General features: G+C 35.5%; 1 pseudogene; it reads right to left on the reverse strand.

The window, feature by feature from the left end:
* Window positions 1–6,945: 6,945 nt before the first annotated feature.
* LOC121441050 lies at window positions 6,946–7,062 on the reverse strand (annotated as a pseudogene).
* Between the last annotated feature and the right edge of the window lie 8,159 nt (window positions 7,063–15,221).

Here is a 15,221-nt window from a genome sequence, read left to right on the forward strand (position 1 = left end):
GTTCTTGGCCACCTGAGAACTCTGTATTTAATAAAACATGGGCGTTTTTAATTCAGTTTATTCTGACCTAATTGGATTTCTTTGTGTTGGCGGAGCGGCTCGTTTTAGGATTTTTTCCTAACATTCTCTTGAGTAAATTGGGAGCATGGGGACCATGGGAGAGGGTTCGGGGGGGGGGGGGGGGGAGAAAGGGAGGGGAGCAGAGAAAAAATGAATAGTTCAATAAAATCAATGAAAAATTATATACAATAATACAAGCAGAAACTAGGGAGATAGCCAGTAAAGGATGTCCCTTTCAGGCATGAGGACCTGAATGTGATCCCCAAAACCCATGGAAAATAAGAAAACCATACATGATGGCATAAGCTTTTAATCTTGTCGCTAGGGAAGCAGAGACGGGCAGCTCCCCAGTACTTGCTGCTCCCTAGACTCATCTACTTGTCAAGTTCTAGGTCAGTATGAGATCCTGTCTCAAAAACAATGCTGAATAATGCTTCCACATACATGCATATTCATGTGTAACCAAACACATGAACATGAACACATGTGCACACACAGAAAGAACAGCAAACATTTAGTATGTAAAACAGTTCTGTTTATTGTATTCTATACTGTGACAATTTCAAAAGGGAATCATTGGTTGTAATTAGTAACATTTCTTTTTGCTACAGCGAAATATTCGGACATGGTGGTGCAGGTGCCTGCCTTCAATTCTAATACCAGGAGGTCTAGGCAGGAAGATCTCTGTGAGTCTGAGATCCAGGACAGCTAGAACTTCAAAGAGAGATTCTGTCTTAAAAAACAAACAAAATCTTACAAGAGCAATTTAAGGATGGGGCAGTTTAATTGGGTTCACAGAAAGTATAGCCCAAGCCCTCCACAGCAGAAAAGTCATTTCCACAGAAATTGCTGAATCCTGTTTCAGCTCATTTTCTCTCCATTCAGCCCCAGCCCCAAACCCATGGACCGGTGCTACCCATATTTGGGCTGAGTCTTCATACTTTGACTAAACTAACCTAGATGATCCCTCACAGGCACATCCAGAGGCTGTTCTCCTGGCTGTATAACAGATAATTTCTAGTTAACAAACAGCACTAACTCCCACGCTCTCTTTAGAATAAATTGGACAAGAAACTGTTTAATTTGCTAATGATTTGCTGTTAGAGTAATAAAATAACTTGGATAATTATTCTCTTGTGTTGATGGCAGACAGTGCTAAAGCTTTCAGTTTTTCCTTTAGCTCTCCATTTGGAATAGTCCCTCAAAAGTAGCCTGAAAGCAATTTTATTTCTTTGCTTGTTAGTTGTTGAAATACGGAGCGGCGGGCTGTGTCCCGCCACCCAGCTAGCTTTACCCGAAATAATTACACGGAAACTGTATTCTTTTAAACACTGCCTGACCCATTAGTTTCAGTTTCTTATTGGCTAGCTTTTACATATTGATCTAACCCATTTCTATTAATCTGTGTAGCCCAAGAGCTGGCTTACCAGGAATGATCTTAACCTGTGTCTGTCTGGAGTGGGAGAATCATGGCGACTCCCTGACTCAGCTTCTTTCTCCCAGCATTCCGTTCTGTTTACTCTGCCTACCTAAGGGTTGGCCTATCAAATGGGTCTAGGCAGTTTCTTTATTAATAAGAAATCACTCCCACATCAGTTAGTAATCTGGAGGTTATCCATTGCCTATGAATTAGTTCTTCTCCTTTGAGCATATTATCTTTTTTGCTGTTATTTTCTAAGGAGAGCTCTTGAAATCATGCATCTTTAACATATATAAGATTAGTTCATAGACCAATTTAAATATGAGCTCCTTTAAATGTGCTTAACTTGTTAATCTCCCTAGTAAATGGATTCCTTTAACTTCCATACAGACCCTTCCTTAGGACAAGAAAAGTTTCAACTGGTGTCCAGGAGCCCTCAGCCACACGGAACCACTGACCCCAATTCCAGTAGAGTCACCAGTGTCTGCCTGGCCATAAAGGAACATTTCTGAAGTGTCGCTCTGTCTACAGAATATCTGATAGAGTTGCCTGCTACCTTTGCCCTACTGCCACTTCAACTAGACCATTTTCTTCTGCCCATTCCTGCTACAGATTCTTTTCTTCCACAGATGTTTCTCCCTTCATAAATACCCTTCATTTTAAGTTCTAGCCCAGGTCCTTTCTCCAAAATAACCTAACCTATAAAATTAGGTTAAATAAAAATAAGTCTTTGTCTTTAGTAATATTGTTCCTAGATGCAAAGTCCATTCTATTAATCTAATTTTGCAAACCATTGTGTCTATCTAGAAAACCAAATTCTCTGTTTATATCACAGAAAAATACCATACTTTCTATCATTTGCTGAACCAATGTCCCATTGCATCTCCCCATGGTGGATTTGTCTGTATGTACTAGATGTTCTAATGCTATGCACAAGTTACAATTTATACAATAAATTACTTTTAACTGTTTGGGTTTATTGTAAGCAAACAGGCAGCTATATAGCTAGAATTGTTCTTGCTTAAAATACAAAGAATTATAAATGACTAATTGCCTACATTAGCCAATGTGTGAAGAATTACTGGAGAAGTTATATGATTTTAGCTAAAAGAAGAACAAAAATAAGACTCAAAGTCCCTACATAACAAAAACGCAGAACAGGTTCCTGCATCCAAATTAAATAAGTGATTATTTTTCCATTGTATTTTTGCTAAGGGATTTGGTCATTCCCTATGAATATAATTTAATACATTTAGCAAAAGCCAACACAGTTCCAGACACAATGCATAATTCCTCTTGCTCTATGAAATCAAGTGACCTTTCCCAGCAGCCACAGAAGAGGCAACAAGGGGGACACTTAACAATAACTTCCCAAGTCATGAAGATACCAGTACTCCTAAAATTGCAGTTTTGAGATTCATATTAAAACCATAAGAGCAATAATCATGCCCAATATCCTTCATAGATCAAATTACTATTCCTAAAATTATGCTTGGATATTTTCAGTCTCAAAATGTGGAAAACAAAACCTCTAGACAGAAACATCTCCAACTGCCACTTCTCATTGAAATGATTATCAATTAAAGGCAGCAGCCGTACCACAGGAACACCAAGGAACTGTGAAGCTCTCTGTACCACTGTTCAATGATAGTAGTTAACTAGGAGCTACTTTGTTTCACTATTGCTGAGTATCAAGATTCCGAGTTGAGTTACCTCAGTTCCTTCCCCAGATTATGTATATATGTAGTTTCATTCTTCTATGTATGGGTATTCAGTTTCTCAGAACAATTAGTTGGAGAGGACAACTTGTCTATAAAGTAAGTTTTTGGCATCTCTGTCAACAACTTGGTGGCTCTAGCTGTGTAGGTTTATATTTGAATCCTCTGTTCTGTTCCATTGATTTATGTATTTCTTTCTGACCAGGACGATGTCAGTTTTGATTCCCTTGACAGAGGAAGTGAACAAAAATATGCTCTATGTAAACAATAAAATTTTATTCAGTTATAAAGACCAAACTTTTGACTTTTTTTCAGGGATATGCATACAACTGGAGATTATCTTGAGAACTAAGACTCAAAATAACAAAAATCACCTGTTTTCTTCCAATTAAACTTTTAATGTTCTATAGGTATAAAAATCATGTATCTATATAATCTGAAAATATAAATGAAACTATTCAGGGGAACAAAAGCAACTAACTAGAACGAGGGACAAAAGAGGAAGGAAAGAGATGTGGGGGACCATGGTCAAAGTATAATGTATACTTGTATGAAAGTGGTCTTATGAAATTCATTGTTATGGACAATAAATGTGTACTAATACACTAAAAGATCACATAATTTAGTAAGGAAATGGAGTACAGACTTAAACAGAGAACTCTCAACAGAAGAATCTCAAATGACTGAAAGACACATAAGGAAATGTTCAACATCCTTAGTCATCAGAGAAATGCAAATCAAAACAACTCTGAGATTCCATCTTGCACCTGTAAGAATGGCCAAGATCAAAAACACTGATGACAACTTATGCTGGAGAGTTTGTGGGGAAAAAGGAACACTTATGCATTGCTGGTGGGAATGCAAGCTCGTACAACCCCCTTGGATGTCAGTGTGACAATTTCTCAGAAAATTAGGAAACAACCTTCCTCAAGACCCAGAAATACCACTTTGGGTATATATCCAAAGGATGCTCAACCATGCTATAAGAACATGTGCTCAACTGTGTTCATAACAGCTTTGTTTGTCATAGTCAGAAACTGGAAACAACCGAAATGCCCCTCAACCAAAGAATGAATACGGAAAATGTGGTACATTTACACAATGGAGTACTACACAGCAGAAAATAATAACAACAGCTTGTATTTTGCAGGAAAATGGTTGGAGCTAGAAAACATTATTTTGAGTGAGGTAACCCAGACACAAAAAGACAATTATCACATGTACTCACTCATAGGTGTTTTTTAAACATAAAGCAAAGAAAATCAGCCTACAAACCACAATCTCAGAGACCGTAGACAACAATGAGGACACTAAGAGAGATTTACATAGATCTAATCTACATATGAAGTAGAAAGTAGAAAAAGACAAGATTTCCTGAGTAAATTGTGAGCATGGGGACCTTGAGGAAGGGGAGAGGCATGTAGGGGGACAAAGAAAAATAAATATCAATAAAATAAAAAAAAAACAAAATATCAAAAGTATTCCATTTATACTGCTACCATATAGGTAGCTGGGCAAATGAATAAATAATTCCACCACTTCTTGAGTTTTTATTTATGTCTATCAGAGCAATGCCCAAACATGTTTTTGGAAATATTGATTATCCTGTGACGGAACCAGGAATTAAGACATTGTCATGGTGTGAATATGAAATGTCCCCTGCAACCTCATGTGTTTTAATACTTGGTCCCCAGTTCATTTGGGAAAGGTTTTAGAATGTTTAGGAGGTGGGACATAGCTCTTGAAGTTGGTTGTTGGGGGTGAGCTGTTAGGTTACAATATAACCCTGCTTCCTACACACATTTTCTCATATCTTTCTGGCTGGCACCCTATAATAAATGGCTACTCACTGCCATGCCATCTTGCCTTGATGTTTTGTATACTAGAAAGGGGCAAGTCTTTGCATAACTACAGGTCTCCAATACATTGGTAATCCTAATGATAATTTCAATGCAGCAACGTTGATAAACTGAAACCACAAAAGAGGAATCTAGATCTCTGTACCCACTGTCGAACTGCATCCATCTTCTGGCATTCACTTTCACATAGAACACAATAGGTTATGCATTTGACATATATGGGTACTTGAATTTGAATTTGGATGAGGTAAAATAAAAACTTAGGAACAAGTTCTTTGTTACACTATGATAGGTACATGAAGCTGGTATCTTAACACTGTAGTTTGATGTGGGATGTTCTTCAGTACATGTGTTACTTTTATTGGCTGATGAATAAAGCTGTTTCAGCCAATGGCTTAGCAGAGTAAAGCTACATAGGAAATCTGAGCAGAGATATATGGAGAGAGTAGACAGAGTCAAGGAGATGCCATGTAGCTAATTAAGGAGACAGGTGCCGAAACTTACTTGTAAGCCACAGCCTCATGGTGATGTATAGATTAATAGCAATGGGTTAATTTAAGATATAAGAATTAACTAGAAATATGCCTGAGCTACTGGCCAAGTGGTGTTGTAGTTAATATCGTGTTTGTGAGATTATTTGGGTCAGGGTTGCCAGGAAACCAATGCACACTCTCAGTTTACAATAGATGGATGGCACAGACTTCAAGACTATTTCCACTGTCTTACTTAGGTTTTCTATTGCTGTGAAGAGTGTGAAGAGACATATGACCACAGCAATATTTATACAGGAAAAAAATTTAATTGAGGTGGCAACTTACAGTTCAGAGGATCAATCCATTATCACCATGGCATGGAGCAGGGAAGCATGTAGGAAGGCTATATCTTGATCAGAAGGCAGCAGGAAATGGCTTCTGTATGACACTGAGTGAAGCTTGAACATATATGAGACTTCAAAGCTCACCTTCACAGTGACACAATCCTCCAACAAGGCCATACCTACTCCAACGAAACCACACCTCCAAACAGTGCCATTCTCTTCAGTGAGTCATTTTTCTTTCCAAACCACCAAATACACCATTCCAGTACATTCTATTAGAAAGTGTTCTACTAAGTATGATAGAATCCGAAAAATTCAAATTAGGAGCTCACAACTAACTGTCTTATGGTTGGTCATATGTTCATGCATACATCTAAATATATATGTATTTATACAAAATCTAAATAATAGCAAATTTTAATTAAAAACAAATGATCCATTTTCAGTTTAATAACCTTTTTAGTTAATCTCCTTCGATATGCATGTGCAATTTTTGGCTCTGATGTACATTTATTCCATTTTGTATTTGACTAGTTTTGATTTAAATTATATAAAACATCTTGTTGATGTTCCAACATAATCTTAATTATCATTTTAATGCTTGCATAATATTTCATTACATCAATGTCCCATAATTTATTAAGCCATTTCTCTAGAGTTAGACCTTATCCTAGAGCTTAATCCTTTTTTAAGATCCTAATTAACTTCACAAAACAGTTTTGTATATAAATATTTCCACTGTTCTCTTGTACTTCATAACCATTTTGTTTATTCACATATGCTTCTTAATGGAGATCCCATTTGGAGCATCTATGGTGCCCAGAGTATAAAGCCATCCATGACTAATTTAATCCAATAACAAAAAACAGAATAGTTTATGCAAGCAATGGATTTAGCAGTTGTTTATGTGTGTCTTTCGTGAATGACCTTGATTTAACTATGCAATTTTCATTCTTCTGCAGCTTCCACTCCCTTATAGCCTATAATGCACTTGCTCCCAGAGATAGTCTATAGAAAAATAGAATTCATGAAACCCATAAGAAATAACTGCCAAACTCCATTTTTACTTTCCCTTGCAATCCTAACTCTTCTCTTCCAAATTTATGTTCTTGACAGAGTGCAATAGGTGATCCTCGCCCTGGGAAAACCACCTACATGATCATGGTATTTCCCCTGCTAGGTAAGAAAAGAGGTAGAAAAGCTTGTATTTAGTGGTCCAGTTGTTTCTATGCTGTACCTGTGATATACTTCAACCTCTCTCTACTTACATTCAGAAAGAAGGTCTAGAATTAGAGGCATTTTCCTAGCTCTGCTCTCTTCTTGAAGCAGAAAATACTTTGCCATTTTCATTCTAATATGTGGTCTCCAGAAAATTTTAGGACAGGCCGCTATGTTTCTATCTTCAACCTAGGGTGCAGATAAAACCTCAGAGTAGGACAACAGAAAGGAAATAATACAACAATACTTTATAATTTGAGGCTTTTTAAAACATTAGCACCCAGAGCTAGAAGGTTGATCACTGGTTAAAGGTCCTTGCCGCTCTTGTCATGAACCGAAATTTTATTACCAGCAGCCACGTCAGGTGTCTTCCAACAACTCCACCTCCAGGGTATCCAGTGCCTCTGAGGACACCCACATGGCATAACCCCCTATACAAACTTTTTAAGTTAAATGTTTGTGGTAGAAGGAGGGGGGATGTCTGTTAATCATAATTGAATTTGATGTGTTTCAAAGTAGGTCTGAGTCCTAAGTCTATGCATTATGTTTGTCATAATTCACTAAGATGTATGAAAGGAAGCCACAATACTAATTTCCTTTGGTGTGACTCGTATGCATGTAAATACATGTATTCATGTATTTAGGGCTGACTACACGGAATGGATAACCTATCAGGAAACTTGCCCCTGGAGAAAATTGATTCTCTCTGTCTCAGCACACATTGATTGCTTGTAGCTCTCCATGTAGTGGGGAAGCCTTGTGAGAATTCCCCCATCCACAATGAAATGTCAATTGGTATGGTCATTCAGGTCTTGCTCAGGCAAACAGATTGTTGAGATTTTTATGGGTGTAGCATTTTTGTCATGCTTGATAGATAATGTCACAGCAGAGTTCCTGGTACCTTGGCTTTTACAATTTTTCTGTGTTCCTCTTTTCCAATATTCTCTGAACCTTATGTATAAGGGTTGGGTTGCCTTGTAGATGTATTAACTGGGGCTGGCCTCCCCTGTGGCCATTTCTCCTTTATATTTTGTGCAGTTATAGATCTCCTGATCGTATCTGTCTGCTCCAAACACTTTGATTGATAGTTACATTTACCTGTGGCTATAAGTGTTAAGAATACAGCTAGAAGACAGGTGGTGGCGCATGCCTTTAATCCCAGCACTCTGGAGGCAGAGGCAGGTGGATTTCTGTGAGTTTGAGGCTATCCTGGTCTATAGAGTGAATTCCTGGACTGGTTCCATAGCTACTATGAAATTCTGCCTCAAAAACCAAAAAAAAAAAAAAAAATACAGCTAGAACCTAGAACCTATGCTGATGTAGGAAAATGGCAGTGGTGGATTATCCCTAAGATCTGTGACATCTGCTGGAAAATATTTTCTATTCTAGTGGTTACAACTAAAACTAAACATTGTAAATGGTTAAACCAGGTGCAAATCATCAATATGTACATCCCCAAAGAACACAAGTCAGCACAAGATGTCTGTAAGGAAAATTTGAACTTTAATCAGCCCATTATAAAACATTAACTAGCACGTTCCAACATTATCTTAGTTTCCTTCTGCAGGCATTCATTACACATGAATAGAGGCATCCCACCCAGCCCAGGTGCAAACTAACCATCTCCTCATGCATTGAGATAAGATTAGTATATATATACATATATATATGTATATATATATATATATATATATATATACACACACATTGGGTTATATTTCTGTTTTCTCTATCTATTGCATAACATAACCTATACTGATAGACACATGTCAAGCCTCATAAAAGTTTCTTGAGCTTTTTATCTTTATTTGGGTTTGCAGATATTCAACTTAGAATATCCTTTGAACTTTAGCAGATTAAAAAGTTTCTTGAGCTTTTTATCTTTATTTGGGTTTGCAGATATTCAACTTAGAATATCCTTTGAACTTTAGCAGATTAACTTATTAAATAACAAGAAGAGGTTAAGATAAGAAAAGGTATCTGAGTTCTCTGAGTTGTCATTTGTAAAATGCTGCAGGGCTTTCTGTAACTGATGGATGGGTAAGTAGCTGTTCAATTCAGTCTCATTCAACACCAAATAAGAAAAAAATTCTATAGCATTATTCCAGCAGCTTCTCTGTATATTTTTCTCAAGGGACAAGTGTTACCCATAGGAAAATGGAATGTGCTGACTGAATTTTCATAATGGTGCTTTATTGGAAACCTACTGCCACGGTTTTGGTATTTTTGAACACTGTATTATTTGGCTTGGGAAACTAACAGAGTACCAATAAATTACAATAATTTTTTGGTTGCTGTTCTATGGGTTATAAGGTTTAAAATCAAGGTGTTATCAGGGCTGATTTCTCCAAAAGGCTGTGAGTGTAAATCTTTTTTAGGCCACTCTTATTATATAATAATAGTCATTTTATTCTTATGGGCCTTAGTGAGTGGAGGTTCTTGATTCTGTGCCTGATGACCTGAGTTCATCTCTCAATCCCACCTAGTGGAAGGAAAGAAAATCAATAATATCCCAAATCTAAAAGCTGTGTACAATAAGCAGAAAAGAATGATCCTAGCAGAAACTAGTGAAAAAGAAACTAAAATAACAATACATAGAACCAAAGAGTTAAGCTTTTTAAATAAATACTTGATGTACTAGACAAACTATCAAAAAGGGAGATACAATACAAATTCATAAATTTGAAAAAGAAAAATGGAAAGTTAATATACATTAGAATGAAACTCAGAGTACTACTAGGAATGTATGAACTCATATTCCAAAAGTTGGGCTATCTAGTAAAGTGGATAAATTTCTATATACACATAACCTATAAAAAGTAAATCAAGAAAAAATAAACAGATCCACAGTAATCAACAAGATACAGTTATAAAAAGTCTCTCAACAGAGGACAGTCCAGTACCCAATGGAATCCCTGTAGATTAAATGTTTAAAGCAGCACTAGCTAAAACCATTACTTTTAATCTGTTCCATAAAGTAGAAAGGGGAGTAGCATTGTCAAACTCATCTCACACAGACAGCATGACCCAGATTCCACAACAAAATAAAAGTACAACAAAGAAAGAAAGTTATACAACAATTTGATGAACATTAGAATTCTTGAAAGGTTAATTTAAGAATACACTAGAAAGTCCATATACTATAACCAAGTTGGTTTCAATCCAGGACTACAAGGTTGGTTCAACAAATGGAAATCAGTAAATATAATTCCTCAAATAAATAGACTTAAATAAGGAAATGCATCTTAATCTATGCAGACAAGGTCCTCAAAAAAATTATCATTCCATCATGATAAAAATTTCAGAAGAAAATGGGACTAACAGGAACATACTTCATAATATTAGAGATCATATATAACAAGTCTATCACCAACATTCTACTAAGTGGGAAGATTTCAAAGTATTTTCTGTAAATCCTATTGTCTTCTAGCCTCTGACCTCCATGAGCATTAGACATTCATGTGGTACAGCTACATACATGCAGCAAAACACTCACATACATAAAATAAAAATAATTAAAAAGAAGGAAAAAGGATACAAATAGAAAAAGAGCTCAAAATTTCCCTATTAGTAGACCACACTATCCAATATTGACAAATCACAATGATGCCACCAGAAAACTCTTAGAACTGGTAAAGCTAAGAAAAGTATCAGAATACAAAATCAATGAAATTTCCATTACTAATTAGAAATTTGCTGAAAGGAAATGAGAAAATTATTCCATTTCCATTATCTTAGAAGCACTGAAATATCTAGGAATAAACTTAACTAAAAGTATGAAAATCTTCTACAATTAAACTATAGGGAACTTGAAGAAAATGTTAGGAGGTCGAAAGTGTTTTGATTCTTATGGATTAACAAAATTAATATTATGAAAATGGCAATATTTAAAAGTGATCTACAGGTTTGATACAATCTCCATCAAATTCCAGTGACATTCTCTACTGAACTAGAAAAAAATTCTAATATACATATGGAAACATGAAAGACCCCAAAAGTCAAACAATATCATTCAGAAGGAAGTGTTGGAGCTACCACAATGTCTTATCTAAAATCATACTAAAGAGCCATGCTAAAACAGACGACACATAAAAACAGATAATCAGACCAACGGGATAAAATAGAGGAGACTGAAGTAAGCCCATACATTTACCTCTACCTAATCTTTGACAAAAATACCAAAAGCATACTTCAGGAAATATATAACCTTTTCTGTAAATATGCTGAGAAAATTGGACATGCAGAATAATTGTATTCATATTACTCACCCCTTAAACAAATCAATGAAAAACATTAATATAAGACATGAAATTTTGAAACTACCAGAGGGAAACATGGATCAAAGACTTATATAAATATAAGCATAGGCATGTATTTCTGAAAATAATTCTAATAGTACAGGAAATAATCTATAAAATTGACAAATAGAGTTATGTGAAATTAAGAAACTTGTGCTCAGCAAAGGAAATAGTTGTCAGAGTGAAAAGAGCTCACAGAATGAGAGAAAATCTTTTCCAGTTGCAAATCAGAAAAGATATTAGTATCAAGGACATAATTAAAAATAAAACAAAATATTAAACAACACCCAAAAGAAATCCTTCAGTTAGTATATGGAGTAATGAATTAAATAAACAACTGCCAAAAGAAGAAATACAAATGACCAATAAGCACTCTAACAGGTGTTAAACATCCTTAGCTATCAAAAATGCAAACTGAAACGACTTTGAGAGTTTATGTCATCCCAGTTAGAATAATTATAGTCAAGTAAACAAATGACAAGGGATACTGAATGTGAATTAGTCAACCACTATGGAAAGACATATAGATAGACTTCAAAGAAACTGAAAAGTACTACGATATGATTCAGGTACACCCAAAAGACTCTAAATATAACACAGAGACACTCTTGCATCCATGTATGCCACTATGTTACTCAAAGTAGCCAAGAAATAGGCCATCCTAGAAGTCAGTCAACAGCTGATAGATAAAGAAGATGAGTATATACAAATAGAATTTGTAAGTAGCCTTAAGCAAGCTATACTGTACCATTTTTAAGAAAGTGGTTTCAACTCGAAACAATTTGTAATTCCAGGTCCAGAGGATCAGATACTGTCTTCTGACTTCAGGAGGTAATGCATATATGAGGTACACAGACAAATATACAGGCAACACTCCCCTCATCATAAAAGAAACTTATAATAATATAAATTAAAATAACAACAGGGATCCTGTGGTGATAGAACTATTCAACGTCTTCTTTGTGGTATAGATGTACAAATCTAAACTGATTACAAAATTATATAGAATGTAATAGTGCACTTTAGAGAAAGCAAAACTGGAGAAATATGAATGTTCTTAGTGGTTTGTATAAATGTCAATATTCTGACTATTGCATATTATAGTTTGTAAATTATTAGCATAGATGTAAAAAGTAAAATTTACAAAGAATGTTTCCTTATTAATTTTTTACGTTTGTGTGAAACTTAAAATTATCTCACAAAATGGTGTGAGTTACAACTTTACAGTTTGGTCTGATGTTGGACTGCATCTTCTAGACATTAAGTTAAACAAATGCTTTGGTTTTACAAGCCAGTTGTCTAGGTGTTTCATAGTAGAAACATGAAACTAATACATGGAGATACCAGTACACTTCTTTTACAATGGGTAAAATCTAAGGATATTCATTCTCCTTGCAAAGCTGTAGAGCAACTAGGAACCTCACACACTGCTAATGGAACTTCAAAATGGCACAACCACCTTAGAAATAGAATTGGCAACTTTTTTGCAAAATTAAATATACACTTACATAACCCAACAATTTTATTCTTTGATTATCTATCCTAGCAAAATGCACTGTTATGTACATACAAAAACCAACACATAATTGCCCTCAATTTCGTAGTGTGTTTATTTTTATATTAATTAACATGTTGATTGTATAAATTCAGGGGTTTCGTTAAACATTTACGTAAATGTGTTTTATATAATTTACTCATATTCAATGCTCTATCACTATCTCTTGCCCCTTCTTACCCCTAGAGTTCTACTTCTGCTTTCATAATTTACACACACAATTTTAAATCTGGATTCCTCACATGAGAGAAAACATTGCATAGTTATCTTTTTCTCTCAGAGATCTTCAGTTCTTTTCATTTACAACAAAATAATAATTTCATTTTCTTTAATGACTAAAGAACTTCCACATGCAACACATTTTCTTTGTTTACTCAACTGTCACAGAACACTTAGTGAAACAATAAACACTGATGTATAGGGATCTCTGAAATATGGAGTGATATATTGGGTCATATTGTAGTTCTATCTTTAGATCTTTTTTAGAAACCTCCATACTTATTTACATGATGACTGCATTCCCATTATCAGTTTATAAGGTTTATACCCCCACTATAGCCTAGCCAGCATTTCTTGTTTGTGTTCTAGATAATAGCTATTTCTGACTAGGGTGAGGAAGAATCTTTGGTGGTTTTTTTTTTTTTTTGTTTTTGTTTTTGTTTTTTTTTGTTTTTTTTTTTTTTTTTTTTTTGCTTTTTCGAGACAGGGTTTCTCTGTGGCTTTGGAGCCTACCCTGGAACTAGCTCTGTAGACCAGGCTGGTCTCGAACTCACAGAGATCCGCCTGCCTCTGCCTCCCGAGTGCTGGGATTAAAGGCGTGCGCCACCATCGCCCGGCAGAAGAATCTTAATGTAGTTCTGATTTGTATTTTGTTGATGCTTAGATGTTAAACATTTTCCCATACACTTATTCTGTTTTTTTTTTTTTGCAGATTACTCATTCTGTTAATTTTCTTATTAATTGATTAGATAATTTAGTTAGTATATATTTAATTTTATGGTCTTTATGCAAACTGGATATCAATTCATTATTAGATATACAGCTGGCAAAAAGTTACATTCTTTAGGATGCCTCTTCACTTTGGTAGTTGTTTCCTTGTTTGGAACAGCTTTATTTTAATTGGTCCGAGCAGGAAACAAGCTAAATATCTGTCAGAAAGTGAATGAACTATTATATATACAAGCAACTTAAATATTATTCATAAGAAAAAGGGTTAAGCTAGCAACACTGGAACCATCAATTAATCACAAAGGCAATAAATTAGAATGAAGCAAATCTGTGAAGGTTACATACTATATTATCATACTTACAATACGTTGTAGCAAGACAGATTATTGCTTGACAGAAGTTAGCAAGGGAAGTCATATCAAAGAGCAAAATTGTAACATGAAGTCATTTTTAAGGAATGAGAAAACTATTGTGTATCTTGTTTGTGGTATTGAATAGAGACATCTAAATATGTTAGACTCACAAAAATGTATATTAAAAGGGGGAAAGGAAATAGATTCGAATGGCTGTTTGGTGTGGGAAGTACTTCTGTATATGTGTTGCTTTTACTGGTTAAGGAATAAAGAATCTGCATTGGCCTGTGATAGGGCAGAGTAGAGCTAGGCGTGATGGCAGAGGAACTAAATTAAATGCTGGGAGGAAGAAGGCAGAGTTGAGAGAAGCCACGTAGCCCTGCTGGAGACAGACCCTTGATAGAACCTTGCTGGTAGGCCACAAGCTTTGTGGTTAAATAAGATACAAGAGTAAGCCAGAAGCCGGGTGGTGGTGGCACACACCTTTAATCCCAGCACTCGGGAGGCAGAGGCAGGCGGATCTTTGTGAGTTCGAGACCAGCCTGGTCTACAAGAGCTAGTTCCAGGACAGGCTCCAAAACCACAGAGAAACCCTGTGTCAAAAAAAACAAAACAAAACAAAACAAACAAACAAAAAAAGAGTAAGTCAGAATATGCTTAAGTGATTAGCTAAGCAATAATTTAAATAATATAGTTTCTGTGTGATTATTTCAGGAGTCTGGGCAGCCGGAAAATGAACAAGCATCCTCTTACTATAGCTGTTGAATAGTTTTATAACCAGTAGCTCCTCCTAACAATTTTTGGTCAATCCTCTGATTCTCCATGCCAAAAGACTTAAAATCAGTGACTAGTTACCTATATATTTGGTCTTAACCTAAAAGTCTATTCTGCCTGCCCAGGTTGCTTGAGAACAAAAAAGTTGGAAATGATGTTTAATGTGATTTTTCAATTTTTAAGATGCATTCTCAACATACA

Source organism: Microtus oregoni, unplaced genomic scaffold, assembly GCF_018167655.1.
Source record: "Microtus oregoni isolate MIOR12 unplaced genomic scaffold, Mior012 000073F_000, whole genome shotgun sequence".
NCBI lineage: Eukaryota > Metazoa > Chordata > Mammalia > Rodentia > Cricetidae > Microtus > Microtus oregoni.